This window comes from Saccoglossus kowalevskii, chromosome 9 (genome assembly GCF_978046115.1).
Source record: "Saccoglossus kowalevskii chromosome 9, keSacKowa6.1, whole genome shotgun sequence".
Classification (NCBI taxonomy): Eukaryota; Metazoa; Hemichordata; class Enteropneusta; family Harrimaniidae; genus Saccoglossus; species Saccoglossus kowalevskii.
This window is the reverse complement of record NC_140649.1, coordinates 34,207,943-34,220,327: the sequence shown is the minus strand read 5'-3', so window position 1 is coordinate 34,220,327 and position 12,385 is coordinate 34,207,943. Positions and strand designations below refer to the sequence as shown.

Below are 12,385 nucleotides of genomic sequence, written 5' to 3'. Positions count from 1 at the left end.
TTCATTTGTCGAATGAACTGTTTGTCAAATACAGAATACATATTTTGAGTACAATTTTCTTTTCAAAATATGGATGCAACGTTTGCTTTTTACGTTTATGTTATGTATTGTTTTTGATTCGATCACAGATTTTTTATTAGCTTCAGATTTTGATCAAAGTTTGGCACCCAAGTCATACGAGTGCTTATAATGATTTTCTAACACGGTGAAAACAAAGGCCGAAAACTCTCAGAAAAACGTACTTTGGGATAGTTGTTGAGACTCTCCTGAACAGTGTAACAAGATTACTCCTACATGTGCCACATATATAAATTTAATTGCTCAGGAAAATACTTCAAAGTTGTTGCTGTTTCCTCGCTTTAGCTGTTTTCACCGGCTCTTCGACCGGCGTTCCACAGCAGCTCGCGCAGAGCTTATAGAAATACACGGTACAGCTTAGACTGGCAAAGTCGGGACTTCTATTTCGTTTTACGAAAAGAAATAATTAATTGTTCTTTTAGTTCTTTTAGCGTGATCGCGAAAACTAACCTGACCGCTAAAGAAATCCCGACTGGACGCATCTGCGGGCATTTGACTGCTATTAATTATTTATGACGTCATTGATTATTCATGAGTGGATGGGTGAAAGTAAACATGACCTTTTAAAGGTTGATTCGATTTGATCGCAGAGATGGATACTTTAACTTTTTTTAAGTGCAAAAGCGATACTTTCATCCATGTTTACTGAAAACAAGTCGATTCAAATGTCCAATGTATATAAGTAGTCTTTCAAAATCGCCGGGACCTCAGAAGTGAAAGGTCACGTACATTAACATAGATAAGATATGACGTAAACAGCTGCATTCTGATTCGTCGTCAATGCTAGTCAGCAACTTTTAATTACATAATCACTGGAGTGATTCTGCTCCGGTTTTCACACCAACGCAGGGGGTCGCTTGCAGATGCGTCCAGTTGGGATTTCTTTCGCAGTCACGCTAGTGTTCGCAATCACGTTAAAAAGGCTAAATTGACATATTTGTAAAACAAAAAAGAAGTCCCGACTTTGCCAGTCTATGTACAGCTGTGCGCGTCTTAGCAATGTTGAACGTTCTGTGACGTGGCTTCGCCCCCCGAGAATAAATAAACTAAATAAAATTTTGCCCCAGATTTGCCAATCTAAAATGTGTACATTTTGTAAAGGGGAAGTAGAAACAATTATGTACCTTATGATAAGGTGTCCTCTTGTTCAGTTGAACAAACTGAGCCCAAATTGCGCAAATTTACAATAAGTTTACGCATGGAACTATAGGGGTTTATAGTTCCATGGTTTACGCTACTAGTGTCTGGCTCGGAGGACGTTCCATGCATGATTTCTTGGGCTCCCTGTGGTTAAAGGATGTTATGTGTCATTCGCTCCAATTACAGGCGGATGATATGTAATCGTCGGGTTGTGATACGTTCTGTGTCATTCGTTCCAATTACAAGCGGATGATATATAATCGTCGGGTTGTGATACGTTCTGTGTCATTCGCTCCAATTACAGGCGGATGATATGTAATCGTCGGGTTGTGATACGTTCTGTGTCATTCGCTCCAATTACAAGCGGATGATATGTAATCGTCGGGTTGTGATACGTTCTGTGTCATTCGCTCCAATTACAAGCGGATGATATGTAATCATCGGGTTGTGATGCGTTCTGTGTCATTCGCTCCAATTACAAGCGAATGACATGTAATCGTCGGGTTGTAATACGTTCTGTGCCATTCGCTCCAATTACAAGCGGATGATATGTAATCGTCGGGTTGTGATACGTTCTGTGTCATTCGCTCCAATTACAAGCGGATGATATGTAATCATCGGGTTGTGATACGTTCTGTGTCATTCGCTCCAATTACAGGCGGATGATATGTAATCGTCGGGTTGTGATACGTTCTGTGTCATTCGCTCCAATTACAGGCGGATGATATGTAATCGTCGGGTTGTGATACGTTCTGTGTCATTCGCTCCAATTACAGGCGGATGATATGTAATCGTCGGGTTGTGATACGTTCTGTGTCATTCGCTCCAATTACAGGTGGATGATATGTAATCGTCGGGTTGTGATACGTTCTGTGTCATTCGCTCCAATTACAAGCGGATGATATGTAATCGTCGGGTTGTGATACGTTCTGTGTCATTCGCTCGAATTACCAGCGGATGATATGTAATCGTCGGGTTGTGATACGTTCTATGTCATTCGCTCCAATTACAAGCGGATGATGTGTAATCGTCGGGTTGTGATACGTTCTGTGTCATTCGCTCCAATTACAAGCGGATGATATGTAATCGTCGGGTTGTGATACGTTCTGTGTCATTCGCTCCAATTACAGGCGGATGATATGTAATCGTCGGGTTGTGATACGTTCTGTGTCATTCGCTCCAATTACAGGCGGATGATATGTAATCGTCGGGTTGTAATACGTTCTGTGTCATTCGCTCCAATTACAGGCGGATGATATGTAATCGTCGGGTTGTGATACGTTCTGTGTCATTCGCTCCAATTACAGGCGGATGATATGTAATCGTCGGGTTGTGATACGTTCTGTGTCATTCGCTCGAATTACAAGCGGATGATATGTAATCGTCGGGTTGTGATACGTTCTGTGTCATTCGCTCCAATTACAGGCGGATGATATGTAATCGTCGGGTTGTGATACGTTCTGTGTCATTCGCTCCAATTACAGGTGGATGATATGTAATCGTCGGGTTGTGATACGTTCTGTGTCATTCGCTCCAATTACAAGCGGATGATATGTAATCGTCGGGTTGTGATACGTTCTGTGTCATTCGCTCGAATTACAAGCGGATGATATGTAATCGTCGAGTTGTGATACGTTCTATGTCATTCGCTCCAATTACAAGCGGATGATGTGTAATCGTCGGGTTGTGATACGTTCTGTGTCATTCGCTCCAATTACAAGCGGATGATATGTAATCGTCGGGTTGTGATACGTTCTGTGTCATTCGCTCCAATTACAGGCGGATGATATGTAATCGTCGGGTTGTGATACGTTCTGTGTCATTCGCTCCAATTACAAGCGGATGACATGTAATCGTCGGGTTGTGGTACGTTCTGTGTCATTCGCTCCAATTACAAGACAAGCGGATGATATATAATCGTCGGGTTGTGATACGTTCTGTGTCATTCGTTCCAATTACAAGCGGGTGATATGCAATCGTCGGGTTGTGATACGTTCTGTGTCATTCGCTCCAATTACAAGCGGGTGATATGCAATCGTCGGGTTACGATTACAAGGCCCAATATATATTTCATTTTTTGATGTAATTAACACATTTCAAGTTGGTAAGTGATGTGAACATAGACACGAATTATATTCCAAAGGTTGTCAAGAGAGAGTCTACATTAGTAGAAAATATAAATTTTACTAAAATTAACTAAACAAATCGCCAACAAAATGAAACTCGGGCATTTCTCGCACCAAGTCCACCGCGAGATATTTCGTTTTACGCACAATGGAGGACGTGGATAACCGGACTTGAGCTCCGGTGCGAATTTCCCAATTTCATAAATATAATCGTATTCGAATCTCAGGCTAGCTAATTTGGCGTGGTGAGGAGCATACAGGCATTTATACCGCCTGGGAGAACGAACAACCAACTTGGTGAATAAAAATAAATACAAATGTAAGTGTTAAACAAATAATTCATTCAATATAAGGATGCCATAACAACAACAGTTTCTGAACGTTACAAAATATGTGCCTCACAGAAAACATGCGGCAATGTCAATCCCACAAAAAGAGTCCACTCAGATCTGTCCAAGTTTAATCTAAATAAATAACGCACGGGCCCGTAGTAACAAGAAATATAAAGAAAACTACATAGATTTAAAGAAACAGTAAAATTACCCTGGTTTCAAAGAGAAGATGCCAAAAGAAATAAAACTAATAAATCAGAATGAGATCACCCAGTCTCCCAAGATTAAAATATTAAGAGCAATCCGTGGAATAACGGTTACCAAAATATATATAAAATATTGGTCTCAACAAATAAACAATCACTTAAATAAATCAATAAATAAACAAAGGTAATATATTTTATATTTGTCTTAACGTTTTCAAAAAATAATACATTAATTACAAAGATTAATTCACCACAAGCTACGATCGTTCACGCACGCTTTGTATACGTTCAAATCACTACAGCTGATTTAAACATGCTTGAAGGCCGTGATTCCGACAGGATCGGGTGCGCCCCTAAATGAAATAGTTTTTAAATAACGACTAGCGATTGTTGAAACTGATAATACACGTCTAGTTTCGGGGGGGTGTCGATAAATAAATAAATAAACAAATAAATAAAACGAGCGAACAAATAAACAAGCAAATCTATTGGTTTTGCTCTGTGATGGTGATATCAACTCACAAACTGCTTGTATCTCATCAATGACTGGCTGTTTAAAGTTGACAGCCATTTTGTTTAGCAACTCCTGGACATGTGCTTGCAGACTCAAAACAAATGAATGCATATTAAACTAATATAATATAAACATAAATAATATAATAATATAATAATATAAACATGAATAAAACAAACATAACAATGGTATAATAATTTAAACATAAATAATATAATAATATAAACATAAATAAAACAAACATAACAATGGTATAATAATTTAAACATAAATAATATAATAATATAAACATAAATAAAACAAACATAACAATGGTATAATAATTTAAACATAAATAATATAATAATAATACTAACATGAATAAAACAAACATAAGAATGGTATAATAATTTAAACATAAATAATATAATAATAATCATATAAAAATAATGAAATTGTTAATTTTGGCACTAATCTCACCCCATAGTGGCAGAGACTAGTTGCGGCTCTCTTTGGCTTCCTGGGTCACGACGACTCTGCAAGGGAGAGTGATTGACTATGTCTCGGACTGTTTACTAGTACCAACCTACTTACTTGTCAGTGTCTGACTGTAATATACAGCCCAGAACACATCAGAATAGTAAAAAAAGTCAGTAAATGTCAGTTGCCCGTGCCATGAGAGCCGGCCATAGAACCAAAACAATCTGTCAGCCTTCGCCGTCCACAGCATCGATATGATTTTACATTGCATAGAAATGATCACTATTGCAGCTATCCCGGTGAGCAATTGAATCATCAATCATCTTCACGAGTGATGTAACTGGTATTTCCACCTATTTGCTTAGTGGTCCGTAAGTGAATGTTGTCAAGTTCGAGAGTGTGTTTTGAACATTATTGCTACAATTTGGGGCTTGAACATGTTCTATATTCACCCAAAACAACAATGGACCTGAAACAAAAGTAACCGTCCGATCTAAACGACCTGTGTCTATGAAAATCGAGTCTTATCTCCCTTGCGTTTCCGATCGAGAGAAGAAGCTTATCATCATCAATTCAACCGGGAACCAAAATTTGGGACGTTAAAGGAAACATCAATGCAAACAACATAATGACCCCTACAGATAAAGCTCTACAAATATAGGAGAATGCAATTTACAGTTTTTTTATATCACTTTTAATTCACTAGATATTCAACTTTTCATCAGTATTATGTAGTCAGCCATCTTGATTATCAAGCAAAGGATTGTGGGTAAAGTATGACATCATATAATCTATTGTCAGAAATTGAGAAAATGATTTCATCTATAACTTCAAAAGCTGAGCTTCAAATTGGCTGAAAGTTTAGAAATTGGTAGCATACATGTACTGGTGCCATCCATGTTTATAAAATAGTTGCCATGGAAACATAACTGAAAATATTTATTTTTATGTTTTTCCACCAAATGCTAAAATTTCCTTATATTGTATACAATTTACCAACGTGAGTAGGTTATATAGGTGATATATTACATGTTGACCACAAAAAGGGGACAAAAAAGTGTCATTCTATATTGCACGACTAAAATATTGATTTTTAATTTTTTAACGTTTTTTGCAATATCTTCACTTAATGTGTATTTGTAATATTCTAATTTCCACTACTATAATTATATACACGGGTATTATGCACAACGAATATTTGAACAAATTCACATCACTATTTCTCATGTTATAGATGAAATAATTTCTCAATTTCTGACAACAGGCAGCCTTCAATTTTGTGGTCAATCACTACGCACGGCCATTTTCCTGTAGCTGTTACATCTGAAAACATACTACAAAAAGTGGGAAAAAACGTATGTGACATCCGAACTATTTATTAATGTCAGACTTCAGTAAAAACGTAAATACGAACAATTATATCGCGGACTATGTTTTAGTGGTGAAATGGCGCACGTGATACACTAAAACTTGAAGAAAAGAAACGTTCTGTTAACGAATATAGTTGGGAAAGAAAGACTAATTTCACTGAAAGGGGTTTCCTAACATTTCCGTTCATCTTGTATTCTTGTGAATATTTCAATATTATTTCTGGCTTGAACGGGTTCGATTTTCCGCGTCTAGCAGTCATAGAACACAAAGGTTCTAATAAGTTTATAAAGTTAGTCATTTATTGTACATTATAATGATAATGCTTTGGCATCTAGGAACTTATTGCACTTTTCTAAAGCAAGTCTTGTATATATTTTATTCTAATTAGTTCGAACATATTCGAATATGCAAATGAGTTCTATGCAAATCTGCTTTGTGCAGTGATGATAAGTAACGCGTATCGAACTGTGCGGAGTTCGCTGTGTCATATGACGCCTTACTAGCCGATTTTGGCTAAAATAGCGCTCCGCCGCCCCTTTACACTAGTGTTTATACACGGAACTTGATAATGTTTTTTCCAATTTAAGTTGCTTTTTAATCACGTATTTTAGTGACATATTATTTAGTGAATGAAATATTATTGTCATAGATAATTCAATCTTTGAAACAACAGAAACTAACACATAATACCGACAATCAAGTTTGTGTTTGAAGTCCGGAAGTACTCGCGTAATTTCCGGTTTCAAATTCTTCGGAAATAGAACGTCCTTGAACGCGATGAAATCACGCATAGAACTCCTTCCGAACCAGACACTAGCAGCGTAAACTTATTGCAAATTTGCGCAATTTGGGCCCAGTTTGTTCTTACAAGTTTTCTAAGTGTCATTTATCATTATTTAGTAAACAGGTCCCTGAAACGATTTAATAAATGTACATTTTCTTCTATGCTATCGATAAAGAGCCATTGCTCGAAACGTCTAGCTATTTTTAATAGTTATTTAGGACTACGATTACGAAATATTATCTTCTATATATCACGTTTTGACTTGGACGGTGTTCTTTGAAAACGATGGATGATGCCAACGTGTTCAAATTACCATAGCTCATTTAAATATGTTAATGTTATTGAACGCAGCACGGAAGAGATTTGTTGTACGATCTTTTTGCTTGGATTTTGATGGAAAAGCGACATGATTTGTTTTTAAATAAAAAATGAACGTTTTTGAAACGAATCAATGTTCTGGTTATTTCTGGTGCGACTGCAGTTTTTGGAACAAACTTGGGGGACTCTAAAACGCAATTTATGGTATGCCACTTGAAAACGTCATTTAATGCACGTGAGATTCCCAACAAAGGTTTAAATCTTTTCGTTGTCTGTGGCGTGGCACTAGTGTGGAAAGCTGGAATAAAATGGCGACAACCTTCAAATGCATTGTTATGCTAATTTGATTTCCGTCATGTTAGTTGACAAAGAAATGAAAGATTTCTTGAATTTTCTTGGTAAATTTGAAACAAAATGTTATCCGCAAGACTCAGAGTACGACAGTGACAGTCACTGAAATGTTATTGAAGTCAAATGAACACCAGGCAAAAAAAAGACTGTTTCAAGTGTAGCATAAAATAGAGGCACGTACCATTTTGACTCTTGAGGGGAATGGAAATCAGTTGATTTGAGGGTGTCACAATAAGGAGTGAGTAAATCGTTTTATGTTACGAAAATTGCAGACCTTGAACGTACTTTTTGGACTTTAGTACTATGTCATTTTTGTTTGATTATGTAAGGTTTTTAGGTTCACGTGCTGCAAGTTACAGAGCACATACCAAAGAGGCCGTCACTCAGCAAATAATGAAGCAAAGGAATTTTTCATGTCGAAATCGCGAAACTCGCCCTTTTTACGCAAACTGGGAAGTTCGAATTACTAAACGAAGTACAGGACGAAGAAGAAAAAATATCCAAGAATCAACACATACCAAAAAATATATCTCAAAAGTGAATATTCGTGGTGTATTTTAGGTCTAACCAACCGGGAGTGGAAATTTGTTAGTATTCTAAATATACAAACATATTTTAGTATAAGGTAGTAATGATTGATTTTTTTTCAATTAATTTTTAAAATAAATACAACTGATAAAACACTAATAACGATCTCGGGTTTTAATCCATCATTGCAGTTTGTGTACGCATATAGCGCGTAATCAAAATCTGGTCGACAAGGGTTGCAAAGTGCCGTCATAATGTCCTCTTTGCCAATAATTTTACCAGAAATACCTGTCCGGGATCTCATTGTCAAACCGTCACCACAAGATTCCGAACATGACGTCCACTGCCCCCACTGTCCCCACCCAGACGGTGTTTCATTTTCACATTTATCCCCCGAGAAACCGTTAACGCATACACAGTGGTAATTAGAGTCTCCTCTTTCCACGCAAGTTCCGCCGTTCATGCAAGATTTGTTGTGACAAAAACGACATTCTTTGCCTGCTCCTGCGTCTACGCAAATACTTCCTGCGGGACATTTCACGCCATCGCAGTTATCAAAAGTGTCTACACACTGGTGCAGCGAAGTCATATAGGCATCGTCGTCCTCAGTGTTGGAGCTGATCACGTGCCCGTAACCTTTCTCACATTTGCATGACCACATTCTATTCGCGAACTTCCCACTATAACGCAAGGACCTGGTCGATAATGTCGGATACCTTAGTATATCTGGAAAAGTGTAACATCCATCGCTAATGGCGTGCTCCGCATGTTCACATGGATTGGACAAACATGGATTGGGACAATGGGCATACTGTGCAAAATGCACGTCGGTCTTATCAGTTCCAGCACACAGAATATAAGAAACAAGCAGCAATACAACGTCATCTAATTGATCTTCTGTATACCCCATGCCAATAAAACGCCTTCTGAAGAAACTCTTCAAATTCGGTGCCGAGCAAACAGAAAGCCGATTCTTTTTATAAGTCAAACAACTTGCTAAAAGTGATTTTCCTCTACTTTTCAAGGTAAAATCAAAATCCTTTGGAAACTGTAGGAACGCTTCTGGAAATGTTGATAGTTCATTCAATCTACGGTAGGTAATACTGTCATCGTCAAATAGAAAGGGGTGCTGTTTGCCAGTAATCTTTTCGCAATGCTGTAAGCCCCGTTTTGCTAAAGCAGAGCGGATATTTTTAAAGGTGTCAGGGTGCAGTAACTTGCCTTCAGACGCGACCCTATGAGCTACTTGTATGTAACCTTTCTTGCACAGACAGGTGAAGTCTCTGTTGCTTTTATGGAGGGGAGATTGTTCATCTTCGGGATAAGTGTACACCATGCATGATTTAGGTAAAGCATTTCTGATACCAGAGCACGGATCTCCCAAACACGGATTGGGGCAATGTTGCAGATCGGCGTCTATAGATCGTTGGTTTCCCTCACACATCACGTAGTGGTATAACAACGACAGGGCGTCTAAAAAGCTACCTCCGGTATAGCCACTCTTTTCAAGAGCCTTTCCATATACTGTATACAATTCCTGGAAAGTGCACACCTCCTTGGTGTTTTGTCCATTGCTTTGCCGCAAGCTTGACTCGCTGGCGCAAAGCAAAAGAGGTGGCGGTGTCGTGGATTCTCTGTTACCGATCGTGAAATCAAACTCCAAGGGAAAATACCTGTGTGATTGTTTCCACAATTGAACTTCTTCCAACGATCTCAACCCAGATACATCGATTGTGTCTGTTTTTAACGAACTGGATACGACGGAGTATATGTTGTCTCCTGTTTTTTCAGCCCAGCGTCGGCCAAATTCTTTCAAAATATCCACGCAAGATACATTCCCCCAAAACAAAAATAATGAAAATACCAGTATCCAAGACCTCGCCAAAGGAAGCAATCGTTTCATCCGTCTGGCCATTCTGAGTGTTTAAACCATATACGCGATCTCATTCATGATTTTGGCAGAACCAACGATTTTTTGGGGGGATTTGCATAACGTCATAACCTCGGGGTGTTCCATTTTAATCGAATGGAAAGAATAGAATACATCCTGCGTAACAAGGGTCACGCGCCATTCTGTTGCCTGGGACTGATGGTAGAGAATGGGTAGAACAGACCCATCGCGAACTCTGAAAAAGTTCGATACGCGTTGTACTACTGCGTAAAGCGCAACGACCTATGGGAAGGAGATTGAGGGCGTTGTGTCGGTTAACAAAGTTATGCGTAAGCCTCTTGGTTACTTTAACCACTTTAATAAGACGTTTTACGCCCCGACTCCGAATAAAATGTTCAGTTAATTAGAATAAAATATACATGACTTGCGTTAGAAAAGTACAATCCTTTTCTACATGCCAAAGCATTAGTTTCTACTATAAATGACTAACTTTATAAACTTACTAGAACCTGTGTGTTCTATTGCTGTTAGACGCGCAAAATCGAACCCGTTCAAGCCAGAAATAGTATTGATATATTCACCAGAATACAAGATGAACGGAAATGTTAGGAAACTCCTTTCAGTTAAATTAGTCTTTAATGTTTCTTTCCCAACTATATACGATAACAGAACGTTTTTTCTTCCATGTTTTAGTGTATCACGTGCGCCATTTCACTACAGTAACATTACCTTGCAAAACATAGTCCGCGATAAAATGGTTCGTATTTACGTTTTTACTGAAGTCTGACATTAATAAATAGTTCGGATGTCACATACGTTTTTTTCCACTTTTTGTAGTACGTTTTCAGATGTAACAGCTACAGGAAAATGGCCGTGCGTAGTGAGGTGATTGACCACAAAATTAAAGGCTGCCTGTGGCAGAGGCACTATTGCGTGAAGCGCAAAGGCCTCTGGGAAGGAGATTGCATTGACGCTGCAGTTCGGCGTCTTCTACAAAACTGTTCCATTTCAAACTGCGCATGCACACACACTATGGTTTCTCGAAATGCATACTAATTAAGTAACTTGTCACTGATTGTTGAGACCAAATTTCTTTATGTTCGGTTTGCAGTAGAGCGCCCTCTTTGGTAGGTGGGGGATTAGGCTTTTGTTTGACCTGGTCTCGTGCAGTCAGCCGTTTGTTGATCGGAGAAACTTGTTGTGTAGTGAGCGGCGCTAAGTAAAGCACGCTGGTATGTACAGTTTGTTATTCTACTATGTTTTCCAATTCATTTTTTTAGTATACAGTTGACATTATTGTATATTTCTGAGAGGTTTTGTTGCTGAATTGTTTCAACTATGTGACTTCTGCTCGGTACGTTATGTTATCGCTCGCGACTCATTTGCATATGTTTGCGCTGACTGATTTCACTAGTGAGAGTATTTGCTGTATTTTACGTCTGATTTATTGATTTATGCATAGTTTTGTAATTCTATGTCTTCAGAAATATTGTATTTGTTATATTCTATAGAATTTTACCGGTATCTAGTGGTTTCTGGTTTATAGACAATATTTTATTATTTGCTTTCCCAGTATTGAAGGACAGTTGTTGTAAAGCAAGCCGTTAGCACAAGCTGATGTTAGTCCCTTCCATTGGAGGTGTTGGGAAATTGTTTCGGTGAGACATGGTTCTTTATGCTATTATACTTACTGTGTTTACAGCATTATATTTTATTGGATTAAATTTTCTTGTGTGACTTGTACATGTATATGCCTATGGATATTTATGTTTGTATTTTGAGAATATTTGAGTACTGTATTTATTGATTTCTTTGTGTATCTTTCAGTTAATCGTATCGTGTCATATCGCATGTAACGCATGGTTATGTGATAGATGGTGCGCATTAAAGACAATATAACCCTCAAGTCAAGCCTCCATGGTGTTATTTAATTTCATTGCATGAAAGGGACCCACACTGATAAAAGTCACAGAAAATATTTTGAGCAATTTTACTAGAGTGAAATTTAAACGCGCCTCTGCATTCTCCATGAATTTCGTAACTTGCTATGATCATGGTAAAGAGAAAACCTATGCTTACTTTCAACAGCCTGAGTTAGCTGGAGTCTGATCGAAAACGTGTCTCAAAAAATACCTTTACATCATTTTTCCGATTATTTTTTCAGCTCGTAACGATAGACTCAGTCATTTTAGAACTAACATGTATGCTATCGGAAAGCATTTTGGCACAATATTACTGAAAAAACGAGTTTTTCATTGCTCATGAATATTAATTTATGCAAATGAAA

The 12,385-nt window shown here is 38.0% G+C and overlaps 1 long non-coding RNA gene across 1 annotated transcript; it reads left to right on the top strand.

The window, feature by feature from the left end:
* Nucleotides 1–11,388: 11,388 nt before the first annotated feature.
* Nucleotides 11,389–12,004, top strand: LOC144351281 (uncharacterized). The gene is made up of 2 exons (XR_014930635.1): nt 11,389–11,756; nt 11,926–12,004. It is a non-coding gene; the product is annotated as an uncharacterized LOC144351281 (long non-coding RNA).
* The last annotated feature ends 381 nt before the right edge of the window (nt 12,005–12,385 follow it).